Raw genomic sequence first — 13,181 nt, 5'->3', positions numbered from 1 at the left:
AATGCCATAAACTTTTGTGGGGGGTAGGTTTGTGATGCCCCTCATTTCTGACCTTCTTCATTATCTCCAAGCCAGCAGGCAAGTTCTTATAAACTCTTATAGCTTCAAAGGAAAGGGAAAAAGAGAAGAGGGGAAAGACAGCAACTTGAGCTGGAATAACTTCCTATCCAACCAAGGTACAAACTCTACCGAGAAATATCATAGCTCTCCTACATACCACCGCTGAATTTTTTTAGCATTAGACTATGTAACTAGAGTTTAAGAATATTATTCTGAGTAATCACCACAGAAAAGAACCAGATATAAATGTTGTGGCATATTAAATGTTATTTGGGGTAGAGTTGGACAAAGAGGAATGTCACTTATAATTGATGACTGCAAATATTTTAAAACATTTACAGAAATGGAATTTTACCTATAGGGTTTTCACTGAGAGGACTGCCTTTTGATAATCACATTTATAAATGCATAGCGCTAATCCAGTGTAAGAATATCTTGTTTTAAATATTGACATATCAAGTATTGATAGTGTTATTGTGTTTGTCCAAATCTCTTCTATGTTATCTTTGTAGCCTTCTAAATATTTCCCCATGTTACTGTATTGATTAAACTTCATGCTCACAAATATGTAACTTAAAAGTTTCTATTATTCTAATGACACACTGAAATTCCTTTTGCTATGTTTTACGAACTTACTATATTAACCACATATCTTTTAACACTTATCATAGAGCATTTCTGAAGCTTCAAAATGATTGACAATTGAGAACAAGAAGCTAACAATTTTAGTGCATACACATAAAATCAGACTAGTAAAATAACAAAACCTCTCCAATGAAAACACAATATTAAGGTTACAGGGTTGCTAATCTCATGAATAGAAACACCTAATGCAAGGTGAGGAGAAAATAATTTCCCAGTCAAATCTAGGAAGTACATATCAAACTCAATAATCTGAATTGATTTATGAAGTTCTAATTAAAAGTAATGCATACGCCATATCCTTTCCCCAAGCTGAAAAAAACAAAATGGTTCCTCATTACCTAATAAAGGAAAGAGTCAGCTTGACATTCTAGTCCTGTTGTAATCTAACCCCTCTTTACCTTCAAACTTTTTATAAATAGTCCCCAACATAACCTCTTCGCTCCAAGCAGGCCCATGTCATCTCACACATTTTTACTGAGTGTTTATGATCCATGGAGCACTTCTATTAGATGTCTGTGAATAGAATGAGAACTGAACCGACTTGGTACCACCTCCCACAGAGTATCAGTCTAATGGGGAAAACAGACAACACAGAGCATAGTAGGGAAGTACAGGGAATTGAAGGAAAGCATAACGAGGCACTCAGTGCAGACTTGGAAGATCAAGGGAAGTTTCTGAGACAGAGAGCCTAGCTTGGAGCGTAAAGAATGGGTAGGTCTCAGCCTCTCAAAGACTTAGCAAAGGGAAAGGAACTCTAGAACAAGAAGGAAAGGTGATAGTATCTTTCACAGAGGAAGACTTCAAAGCTGTTGCCCTTTCTCCCTCCATACCTTGGACACACACACACACACACACACACACACACACACACACACACACCCCTACCTGCTTCCTGCAGTGCTCCTTTCCTTTCCCTTCTCCAGAACACTCTTCCCACTATTCGTTATATTTATAACCTGTAGGTCCTGCAAAGTCAGACACCTTGGTCTTGTTTTAAAATCTCAGCTAAATACTTGCTCTTCTGTAGAAAGCTTTCTTCAATGTCTCCATCTCGCAGAACTCTTTCCCTTCTTTTAAATTGTTTGGAAGTTACTGAAACTGTACCACAAATATTAAGCTCAATGTCAAGTGTTGAAATGTATAATTCTGAAACTATTTCTGGGTTCTGTTATCACCACATGCAGACTTTAAATTCTTTCATGTTGAGGACTGTGTCATAAAATCCGCCTGTTTCTCTTTCAATGACAAGCAGGATCCATTAAAAACTGTTTTTGCAAAAAGTATAAAAAGGTGGCTGATCCTTGAAGAAGAGTGTCATAAAATATAAGATAAGCTGAAGTTTTCAAAAAATAATAATTCAAAAAATGTTCTTTCTGTTCTTGTTGTGATTGCCAGGTAAAGTGCCAATAATGGCATTTTTATCAGATATAGGAAGAGTATACTGACTGATGGGGGATAAAACATTTCAAATGATAGTACATGACCAGGCAGGCAGAACTACTCTATTCTCCTTTCATTTTATCTCCATTCCTCAAGGAAAAAGAAACATTAATATTGGCAAAAAAAAAACAACAATCGAAATAACAAATTTAAAGGTCAAAGATATAGTATGTATTAAATATTAAATGTTTTAAACAAGTTTAAGCGCACTAATTTGGATAAATTACATTTCAAAGTACTAAAAGCATATGTGGATGAGATAAGGAAAGCACTAAAATCATCTCTGCAAGGTATTATAATGAGTAGAAGGTTGATAAGGTACAAAGAATCTAGCCATTGCCTTAATTTTCAAAATAGAGAAAGTGGATTCCAGCAAGTCTAGCCTAAAGAGCTTGACATTAATTCCAGGCACAGTTCCCAAGAGAATCTTAAAACTATGGTATGTGAGCACTCAAAATGTGAAGGGTCTTTCCTTATAAGCTAGCGAGAGGTTGCAAGGGACATATCATTTATAAACGAACTGGGTATTATTTCCTCTTGGTTTTAATAGGGTTACTCGATATCTATTCTAAAGAAAGCAGAAACGCATTTTAGCAAGGAATTTGACCAATTCTGTCGTAGTATACTCCTGGGCCACACAAACAAATGCAAACTCTGAGAAAGAGAGTTACTTGATTATATAACTGGTAGAACAGCCTTATGAGGAGGACTAATTCCTGGACTTATGTAAAAACAAAAGGAAGGTGGCTAGGATCATGCCAAATGTCCTTCCAGTTCAGCCTTTTACACAGTTACTTGCATGAATTATATTATATCCTAATCAAATCTGTACATGCCTCTACACTGGGAAGAATTGCTAATCTGTATTATGGAATCAGATTCCAAAACTATCTTGACCTTCCGGAACAACAGGCCAACTAAAGGTAAAGATTAAATTTAATTGCAGTGAGTGTTCACGTACTCTGTGAACTAAGAAATAAGGTCATCAGCTTATTTGATGAAAAGAGTACGGATAATTTGAGTGGACTGGAAAGCCTAAGAAAATCTGAAACATGTACTATGGAGATTTTGACATAAAATTAGCCAAGAAAGATAAAACAAATTCTTAGCACTGTTAGCCATTCCTTAAACTGAAATTAGAGAATTGGGTTCTAGTGGCAAAAGATCTGAAGGCTGGAGCAGAGCTGACATTGCTGTCCAAGACGAGTGTGATAAGTAAAGATGAAAATATGAGAAAATTGGGTGTGGCCAAGGAAAAATAATGGAAGAAGAGGATGTCGATTAGTGGAGAATGAAGTTATTAGAAAGACAGGATGCCGAAGTCAGAAATGTGAGAGTCTTAACATTTTCAGCGGGAGCAATCCTGAGAGATATGAAGGCTCAAGTGGGTGGACGCCAGTGGATTCCCAAAGGGAAATCGGGCAGGTTAAGGTCCTGTGAAAGCCAAACGTGCAGACGCTGAATGAAGTCCTGAGCAATTACAGCTGATTAATGTATAGAAAGAAAAACCTCTGTTGTTTTAGATTCCCAAAGAAAGTAGAATATTTAGGGAGGTCAATAAGCACTGGTAATAAGGAGAGAATAACACTAATGAAGGTTGTAAACTTGGAAATACAAAAGGTAGTTGGACTATGGTGAAAGAAATAACAGTTTACAAGCAGTTCTGAGCAGACTGCAAGCTGTATGAGAGGAGACTGTAATATTCCATGGAGGGTCATTGCAAAACAAATATTCTTTAAATCTTATTCTTCAATAGAACAACCTGTAGCATCAAGGTATAAAACAAACAAACAAACACCTTAATTCAATAATTACAAAGATATAATAGGCTTATGAGATGCCTATTATGTGCCAGGCACTGAGCCTAATGATGAATATCCTTAGGGAGATTTGAGTTTGAGAAGAGATATGGACATCTAAACAGTTATTTTTAATATAATACAGAGTAGCAATTGGGGATATGTAGATAGGTAAAATCTGGAAAATATTTTAGGATTAAGAAATTTCCCTTGGTCTGCCCAACTTCCTTTCCTCAGGGTATTCATTGTCTTCTGTTGGCTTCTTGCTAATTCCTACTACGGTGAGAAGGAGGAAGTGGTATGGGAGTTAATTATTGAGTTGCCTTTGATTTTCAGAAAGGGAAAGTTCATTTTAATAAAAGATTATTAATGGCCAGATGGCAGTCCAGGTAAGCAAAGTTAGTGAGAATCACATTTGTGGCAAGGGAGAATCATACCCCAGAGCCCCTCAAGTTTTATAAGGCAGTTGTTCTCTCCTACTATAGTATAGGATGAGGAGGGAGCTGGCCTAAAGCTACTGAATCCTTGCAACTAATTCTATTCATACTCTATAAGCCTCAAGGCTATAGGAAGATAAAGGTTTTTGACCTGAACCCAGTGGAGAGAAAAATATATGAAATAGGTCAGATACTTCCAAACTCTTTGAGAAAAAAAGAAGCAATTGTGATTCAGGGTAGCCAAAAATTTACTCTAACCCCAAACCACTAGTCAATGAGCAACTAAATTTGTTCATCTAAAGGCCTAAGAATTGCCAAAAAGCCTTTCTCGCTTCTTGTATCAGATCTAGATAGAGATACCCAAAACAAAACTATTGCACAGGCACCTAATAGATACTTTATAAACCTGCGTGGCCTTGAGACTAAACACCATTGAAATTATTGATATTTTTAGAAAGAAAAATACCTGTTTCAAATATACAGAAAAGTAATAAATAGTAATATTAAAGTTGTTTGGTTAAATATTTATAATTTAAGTGATATAAAAAATCAGTGCCATAAAAGTTATATATTCTAGCAAATAAAAGTTAAGCAACTTCCTAGCAAATCTGACACAGAAAATATTCTGAATAACATTTCCTCCAAAATTTTTTCCCATCAATATATATTTTTTATCTTGGTTTATTCAAATACTGATTTATCTTTCCATTTCTCTTGGAGAGATTTTATTCTCGAGGCTAATTTGATTTTTATCTATTTCTGGGTAAAGGTTAATTAGAAACTTTGAGGGTACATATGTTTTAAACTAACTTTTAAAAATGTAAGTTCTGTCTCCCCTACACACTCATATTAATTTTTGTCAAATGCAACCTACACATGTAAATACAGAATTTAATTTCCCTTGAATGGTTTCTGACAAGATTCAAGGTTATGCAATATTTTTATTCATCAAATCAGTAATGTGAGCTCAAGATTTTTTGTTTGAAAAATATCACAAAACTCTTGACATGTAATCACGAAAATATTTTATCGATGTATTCTTAATAGAAATAATTTAATTTTGGTTATTACTTACTTCTTTAGTCTTAGTACAATATAATATTAAAGTTTTCAAAATAATGCCTTCAAGCAAGATTGTTTAATAAACCATAGTTATAAGAGATATCAGTACTAAGCATTGTGAAGTTCCCCACATTTCTTATTCTTTTGGTGTCCAGATAGAAATAAAATATCTTTATATTTTCTTCTAATTTCTCTAAATAACATAAAACTGTCTTAGATATGTTATTTTCTACCCGGACACCTAGAAATGGGCTATTTATATTCAATGAAAGAAAAAATAATAATTTTATTTATTTATTTATTCTGAAATATACTAAAAAGAGTGCTTACAGTACAGGAAGAAACAGAAAATACCCATCTATCTATTAATTACAAATTTCTACCAAATAAACTTTATCTGCCTAAGTTTCCTAACTGGTAGATTTGAAAACATACAAGTGGGTCCATTTTATATGAAATGTTTAATTATTGTAACACTAATTATTCTAGAATTTTTCCTGCCATTTTATGTCTTCAGACTTTATGGAGAGATCCTACTGTTTTGACAAGAAAAAGTGTAGCTTATATATTTTAACTTCATCATTCTTATTTTCCTATTGGGTCACAGATCTCTTTGAAGACTCCACACTGTCTTTCTAGATATGCAGCAACTCAAATGTTTAATACAACTCCAGGGACTTCATGACCCCCTGAAGCAGATCTTTAGATGCAGGGAGTGGTTTAGTAACCAAACACAGCACAGACCATACAGACAATCTCCACTGAAAAAGTTTAAAAGTTTATATGGCTTTTTGAGAAATTAGGGTTTGCTTTGCAATTTTAGACATCTATATGGCTGTTATGTTGTTAATGATTTTCACCACTCTTCATAATATACTACCTGAAATGATCACAGCAGAAGAAAAAAAAAAGCGATATAGCTATTTTAGGAAAAGCAACAGATTACTTCTACATTATAAACCAATTCATAACATTTGTATATATCATTAAGTGCTTCGACATTAATCTACATGGAACCAGAGGGTTAATTAACGATGTTCCTACCAAGCCTAGCTCTATTAGGTAGATAGACATTTAATGAAATCACCATTAGAGGACTAATCCTGAAAAATCACTACTGGTATGTTATAAATGAAGCTCTAATTTAAAAATATATGTATATACATGGCTTGTTCTATTTCAGCGGGGTTTTCAGTATGTTGGTCCAGTCACCATTAAGTGAGCTGGTTTACTTAAGAATCTGTAAACGGTTTATCAAGTGCAAAATGAAGGGACAAACATTGAAAACAAGTGAGAGTAAAAAAAGACGCAAGAAATCCATAGCATGACCACATTGGCACGAAGCCCCTCACATTAATGTCACAGTGAGGATGCCCAGCCCACCGAGTACAGACGCATAGAGATGGTGGTGACCCCTTGCTCATCGTTTCCTCAGGTGCAGCAGTCATAATGAAAACAGAAATTAGACTGCTAAGCAGTAACACACACACACACACACACACACACACACACACACACACACACACACACACACACACACACACACTTACTCTTCGGTCGAGCCCCGAGCAGCCCCACTAGAAGTTTGCTGTCTGCTTTCTCTGAGCAATACAGCGATCGTAGTTGTTGCTCTCGAAGAGGGCGAATCGCTCGCCCACGGCGAAGCGGGCGAAATGAAGTTCCGCAAAAGCCCAGGCGCGGCCTCCAGCCCGGCTGGCTCTAAGGTCCCAGCGTCCCTTTGCTGTTCCAGCTCGCCTTCGCGCGGGCGGGAGGCCGCAGCGCAGCGCTGGGCTGGCTGGCCGCGCGGCCCCCGCGCCCCAGCCGTGGGAGAGCAGCGGCCCCCGCGCGCCCCGCGCGTTCTCACGCCAGCGATCCGCGAGCGCAGCCGCGGGAGCGGTGGTTCGGCGCGCACCCCCCGTCAGTCCTCCTCCCTCGGGCGTCGAAGGTCCCCGGGGCCCTACGCCCGGCCCCCGGGAGCCGTCTGCTTTGCTCCTTTGCTCCTCCTCTGCGTGGGAACAGGGCCCCGGCCCCCCCAGGGCTGGGCAGCAGAGACAGCAGGGAAGGCTTCCCAGGGCGGGATGGAGGACCAGCCCAGGACAGGGGCCCAGAGACAGGGACTGTCCCTCTGGGGTGCCCTGACCCGCGTGGGTGCGCAGCGACCACTTACGCGGGGACCTCGCAGAGCATGGGCCTGCGTTTCTGGATTTCCAGCAGCTCCAGGGCGTGCCTCGCAAATCCGCACTGCGAACGCAGAGAGTGGGCGTCAAGGGCGGGAGGCGGTGAGCGGGAAAGGGGACCCCGCGGTGGCACCTGTCGGTTCCCGAACGAGTGCACCCACCGTACACGCGGTCGCTTGCGATCACTCCTGTCTACCTGCTCAACAGGCTGGGCGGGGCGCGACGTGCCTAGCGAACCCGATTCCCGCGCAGCTTCAAACGCTCGGACCTTTCTGATCACGGTCTCTCCCTGTGTCTCCGTATCTTTCTTTCTGATGACCCCAAAGGATCTAGTCGGTTTCTTTCCTACTGCACTCGACTTCTTTTCAGAACCCCTCCCCTTCCCTGCACCGAAAGACTGAAAAAGAAAGTAGCGGCTAAAACGCACCATAGTGAGGTCACTCAGGGCCGGGGCTCCAAGCTGCTGGCTGAGCTCCTTCCCCGGCAGGTGTAGGTCGCTCGCGGCAGCTCCACAGCTGCTGTTTGCTTTTTGCTTCGGGTCTGATGCAGCAAAAGTGAAGGAGAACTGCAGAGAAACGTGTTTCTGGACAACTAGCTGTGTGCTGAGTCCCACCCACTAAGTCCAGACTGGTGCTGAGGAACTGAGTCCAGGGCCCTCCAACTACCCAATCGCCCGCCCAGCAGAGGGGACAGGGACAAAGGAAGAGAAAGGAAAAAAGAGGGAGGGAGCGTATGGAAAATTTGGCTTACTTAAAAATAAATAAATAAATTACAACATTTCTGCTGGGAAACTGATATCTGCATGGATGGTTTTCTTGTCCTGGTTTTCAGATCTAAAGCCCGTCTACTCCTTTGCAAATGCAATTCTATGCTTGTAGAGTATTTACTTCTTTCCAGTAAGGTCTCGATTCTGCTTGGTTCAGTACATTTAGTTGTATTCGAAGGCGGAAGGGAGAGTGTAATTGTGTGTATCCCAGCACAAAAAAAATAAGTCCTGATACTGTTTTTGAGTCACCTTTCTGACTTTTAAAAAGATCTCATTATGCTTTTTTCCTTCTGAATTCACAATTAATCATGATTATTATGTGATCCTTCTTCAAACCTGAGAATTTTGAGACAAATTGTTCATGGTTATCTCCAATTATATTTCTCCCCAAACCCATCACATATACTCTGATCCCATTTTAGACATTTGCAAAGTTTTCTCCTACTCTGTCTGCTGTGCTCTTCTCATGGTCAGAATAGCTGGGGGAAAAAAGAGGACATTTAGGATAAAAAGATATTTAAATAAGCTTTGTTTGAATATCGGGCAAAAGTTTATACCTATAAGATTGCAATTTTTGGTTCTGCCACCTCTGAAACTTTTCTTCCTCTACTCTCAACCATGGCATTCTTTTAGGTCAGTAGGGATTCTCTCCTCAGAGTAACTAGAATTTAAGACTTAGAAGAAAAAAATATAAAGAAATACCCACTAACATAATTAAAAGAGAATCTCATACTATTTTTAAAAAAATAAATTTAATGATGTGAATGCACAGAAGAAATATTTTTTTGATCAGACGAAATACTTCATGATAGAAGAGAATTAGAGTTAGGGCTTCAAAGATTGGTCATATTTGAGAAAAGAAAAAAAAGAAGTTTGTTTTTGTTTCGTTCTGTTTTTAGTCCAAGGAAAACTTGTGATCAAAAGCATGGAGATGTGAAGCTGTTACATGGATATTCAAGAAACAGGAAGTAGTACCTTTTGATAGAGATTTAAAGTACATTAAATAGATAATAGATGATTGATGGATAGCTAGACAGATGATAAAGTGGAAAGATCCTTTGAGTCCAAATGGCCTCATTTGCCTGACCTCTAGTTGTCATACACTGCAGGCTTGTATAAAACCTGTTTTGTTTTGTTTTGTTTTGTTTTCATGCCTACAGCACCTGGTCTTCCTAGGTGGTCTCCCATCCAAGTACTAACCAGGTCTGGCCCTGCTTAGCTTCTGAGATCAGACAGATCCAGCACATTCAGGGTAGCATGGCCATAGACTTAAAACCTGTTTTTTTTTTTCCTCTTCCAGCATTACTTTTGCCAATATTCTTTTCATCCTGGAATGTGACTTGCTAAAACTATTAATTTCTGATTTTACCATCTTCAAATTCTACACCACACCATAATCCTTGATAAGTATTTCATTTAACCTCAGTAATTTCTGCCAGGGGTTAGAGAGTGTCTTATATTCTCCCATCCTTTGCGAGTATCAGGCAAAGAGCTATGTGGGAAAAACAACCGATCTAGGGTTAAGGGCGACCAGAACCTTCAAAAGGTCATTATGAAAAACAATCTGGCTATTTGATATACCCTAAAAGAGTATTGAGAGTACTTTTGAATTGGGGAGGTAATCTTTTGCACATAGGGAAGTAATCTTTGCAGCTTAGGTGCCTGGCAATGAACATGGTTCTTAACGGGGATTCAGTAGAATGATTGTTGGGTAGATAAATAAAGACCTGAATATTTCATCTTTGTCCAGTTCCATTCTTCTGTCTTACAGGTGATGTGTAGATTAAAATCTGCTTGCCTCAACTATATTCAGAATAGAAAAGTTGTCATGCTGGTTTAATAAAAATCTTAACAAGGACAAGTATTCAGTTTAAAGTAATCCTAGGTAACTGGTAGGCTTAGACAGAACAGCTCAAGTTTTTTCTCTCCAGATGTTTTGTTATTCCTGTACTCGCAATTGACAACAGCACTAAATCATTCAAATGTGTATTCTTTACACATTTGCAAATGACAATGTCAACCAGGGATATGATTCTTCTGCATATTAAAGTTTGAGAAATATTGATCTACAATTAACTCACTAAATATGCTACATCTGGAAACTGGTTATAGGAATCTCTCTAAACCTAAGGATTTTTAGAACTAGCACCTTTCTTTCTTCTAGGATATTATTACCATATCAGTTCAAATATAGTGACGGGACTAATAGATCAATCACAATTGGCTTCTTGGTCCAGTTCATAAACCAAAACCACAAGTTCATAAACCAAAAGGAATTGAGAGATAGGTGGAGAGAGCAATGTAGCAGAAGGGAGGAAGTAAGGGAACCATTATACACTATTAAATATTTTTTTCTTATGGGTCGGGAGCAGAATTTTATTTTTTAGCAAACAAATCACTGATTTTATTATTTGTCAAATTGGATAACTTGTCAAACACAAAAAGAAAAAATAAACTTCGCTATCATTTTTCCTCTTTATAACTTTTATTCCCCTCTTCTTAAGATTATTTGCTTTCGATTTATTTCAAATATATCTTGTTAGATAAATTTTACACTGGTAACTTATACCTACTGGGACCATGTTAGCATTCCAAAATGTCTCTTTTGGAATGCCAAGTTTTAATTAGGAAAAGTAGACTATGTGAGGTTGGACTCCCTAAATTTCTACTCCCAGTAGGACATTCATGAAACAGCTTGGACTTTAAGAGGTTCTAATGGTGACAGAAATGTTTTTCATTATATTTTCTCAGAACGGATGGTATTTATTAGCAGTAAATGGAGTGGCCCAAAGATATCCATAACCCTATCTCAGAAACCAGTGAACACATCATGTTACATGGCATGTGGCAAGAGGGAATTAAAGTTGCACATAGAATTAGGATTGCTAATCAACTGACCCTGAGACGGGGAAATTATCCTAGATTATCTATGTGGGCCCATTGTAATCACAGGGTTCTTATAGATGAAAGATCAACGCAAGGGGGTCAGGGTCAGAGTCAGAGAGAGAGAGTGAGTGATGCGATGTGAGAAAGACTCAACCAGTAATTGCTGGCTTTGAAGATGGAAGGGGGTAATTACCAAGGGATGTGTGCAGCCTCTAGAAGCTCGATCAGGCTGGAAAACCGATTCTCCCTTAGAGCCTCTACAAAGGAACACAGCCCTGCCGACACTTTGATTTTACTCCAGTGAGGCTTGTTTCAAACTCCTGACCTCCAGAAATGCAGGATCCCACATTCATGTTGTTTTAAGTAACTAGTTTTATGGGTTTTGTTACAACAGCAATAGGCAAGTAATACAGATTTTGTTACTGGGAGGCGGGGTGCTGGTGTAACAAATACCTAATGATGTGAAAGTAGCTTTGGGATGGAGAAATGGCAAAGGCTGGAAGAATTCTGTGGAGCGTGATTTTTAAAAAGCCTAGGTTGCTTCAAATGCACTGTAGGAAAGAATATGGATGTTGACTCTGCTAAGGACGCAGAAGCATAGTAGAGAATTGGAAGCCATGGTAGAGAAAATCTATGTCCTCTGAGATAATTATTAATATGTCACAAAAGGAATGCTGGTAGAAATAGGAATGTTAAAAGAGCTCCCAGTAAGGACACAGATGGAAATGAGGAACCACCATTATTGGAAATAGAGGAAAGGATATCCTTATGATACAGTGGCAGATCTAAGCTGAATGGTAGTCTGCTGTGACAAAAATAATGAATTTGGATATTTAAGGAGAAAAATGCTAAGCAAAGTGCTGAAGGCATTTCCTGGGTTCTTCTTGATGCTTATTGTACAATGTGAGAGGAAACAGAGATTGAAGGAAAAACTATTAAGCAAAAGGAACCAGAGGTTGGAGATTTAGAAAATCCTCAGCTTATCTAGATTGCAAAAGATGCCATGTCATCCTTTCCTGGGTAAATATAATGTCCTCATACTTTGGGGATACTGAGAGACTTTATGGATTCTCATATTTAAAAAATCTTCTAAACTTATAATATAAATTTTTATTTTGTGTCCTAAATTAATAGTTATATTGACTCTTTTATCCCTAACATCACTATACAGCACTAATATTCCATAAATTGTTTGTTACAAAAGGAGACCAAAATGGTATCCTATAGACTTCAATATATTTAATGAGAATAAAAGAAAGAAGGAAGGAAGTAAGGGTGGAAGGAAGGGAAGGTGGAAGTTTACTGAAGCAGGTAGGCAAAGCATCGTTTTAAGAATTATTCAATAAAGATATTTAAAGAAGAAAATATTAAGAAAACAGTTTAGGGTAATTTTCTCTCAATTCTTCAAAATGACATAAAGGTTGACTTGTTCATGTTTCCTTTCCTGGTAAGACATTAAAAAAAAAAAAGAAATCACTGATGGAATTCTTTTTGCATACCTTAACAGGTTCTATCTCTAGGCATTGGCTAATGAACAACCACAGGGCTCCTATAGGCAAAGTGTCTAAGCATCTTTCTCAACAGAATGACAGTCTACTAGTTGAGGGGATCCTGCCATACTGAATTGAATAGAGTTAAAAAAAAAAAACCCTCATAGATTACCACTTTTAGAGAAAAGCATTTATTTAAAGACACTGAGAAGAATTTTCATATGTGAATCTAGTGAATCTAAATATGTAAACATCTATGAGCCCTTTAATTTTAACAGAAGCTTTCCCAAGCAACACTCCTAACAACTTATAGAAAAGAGAGCTATCTGTGTGGAAAGACATGTTCGCAACTTTTCAAATAATGGTGAAAGAAACAAAAAGTGTTAGTTACTCAGTAAAGTGCCCACTCTCTTTTTAAA

The 13,181-nt window shown here is 38.2% G+C and overlaps 1 protein-coding gene and 1 pseudogene across 4 annotated transcripts in view; both read right to left on the bottom strand.

Annotated features, from left to right (window-relative positions):
* GUCY1A1 (guanylate cyclase 1 soluble subunit alpha 1) overlaps positions 1 to 8,277 on the bottom strand; it is a 51,710-nt gene extending 43,433 nt beyond the window's left edge. Inside the window, exon 1 of one of the 4 annotated variants that reach the window (XM_016138657.2) lies at positions 8,048 to 8,277. The gene's annotated coding sequence lies outside the window, so the exon portion shown is untranslated. The other 3 variants (XM_016138660.2, XM_016138659.2, XM_016138656.2) reach the window with 3 other exon arrangements.
* Positions 8,278 to 9,537: 1,260 nt separating this feature from the next.
* LOC118612589 lies at positions 9,538 to 9,655 on the bottom strand (annotated as a pseudogene).
* Between the last annotated feature and the right edge of the window lie 3,526 nt (positions 9,656 to 13,181).

This window comes from Rousettus aegyptiacus, unplaced genomic scaffold (assembly GCF_014176215.1).
Source record: "Rousettus aegyptiacus isolate mRouAeg1 unplaced genomic scaffold, mRouAeg1.p scaffold_m13_p_16, whole genome shotgun sequence".
Lineage (NCBI taxonomy): Eukaryota > Metazoa > Chordata > Mammalia > Chiroptera > Pteropodidae > Rousettus > Rousettus aegyptiacus.
The sequence above is the reverse complement of the archived record's forward strand: the minus strand, read 5'-3'. Positions and strand labels throughout refer to the sequence as shown.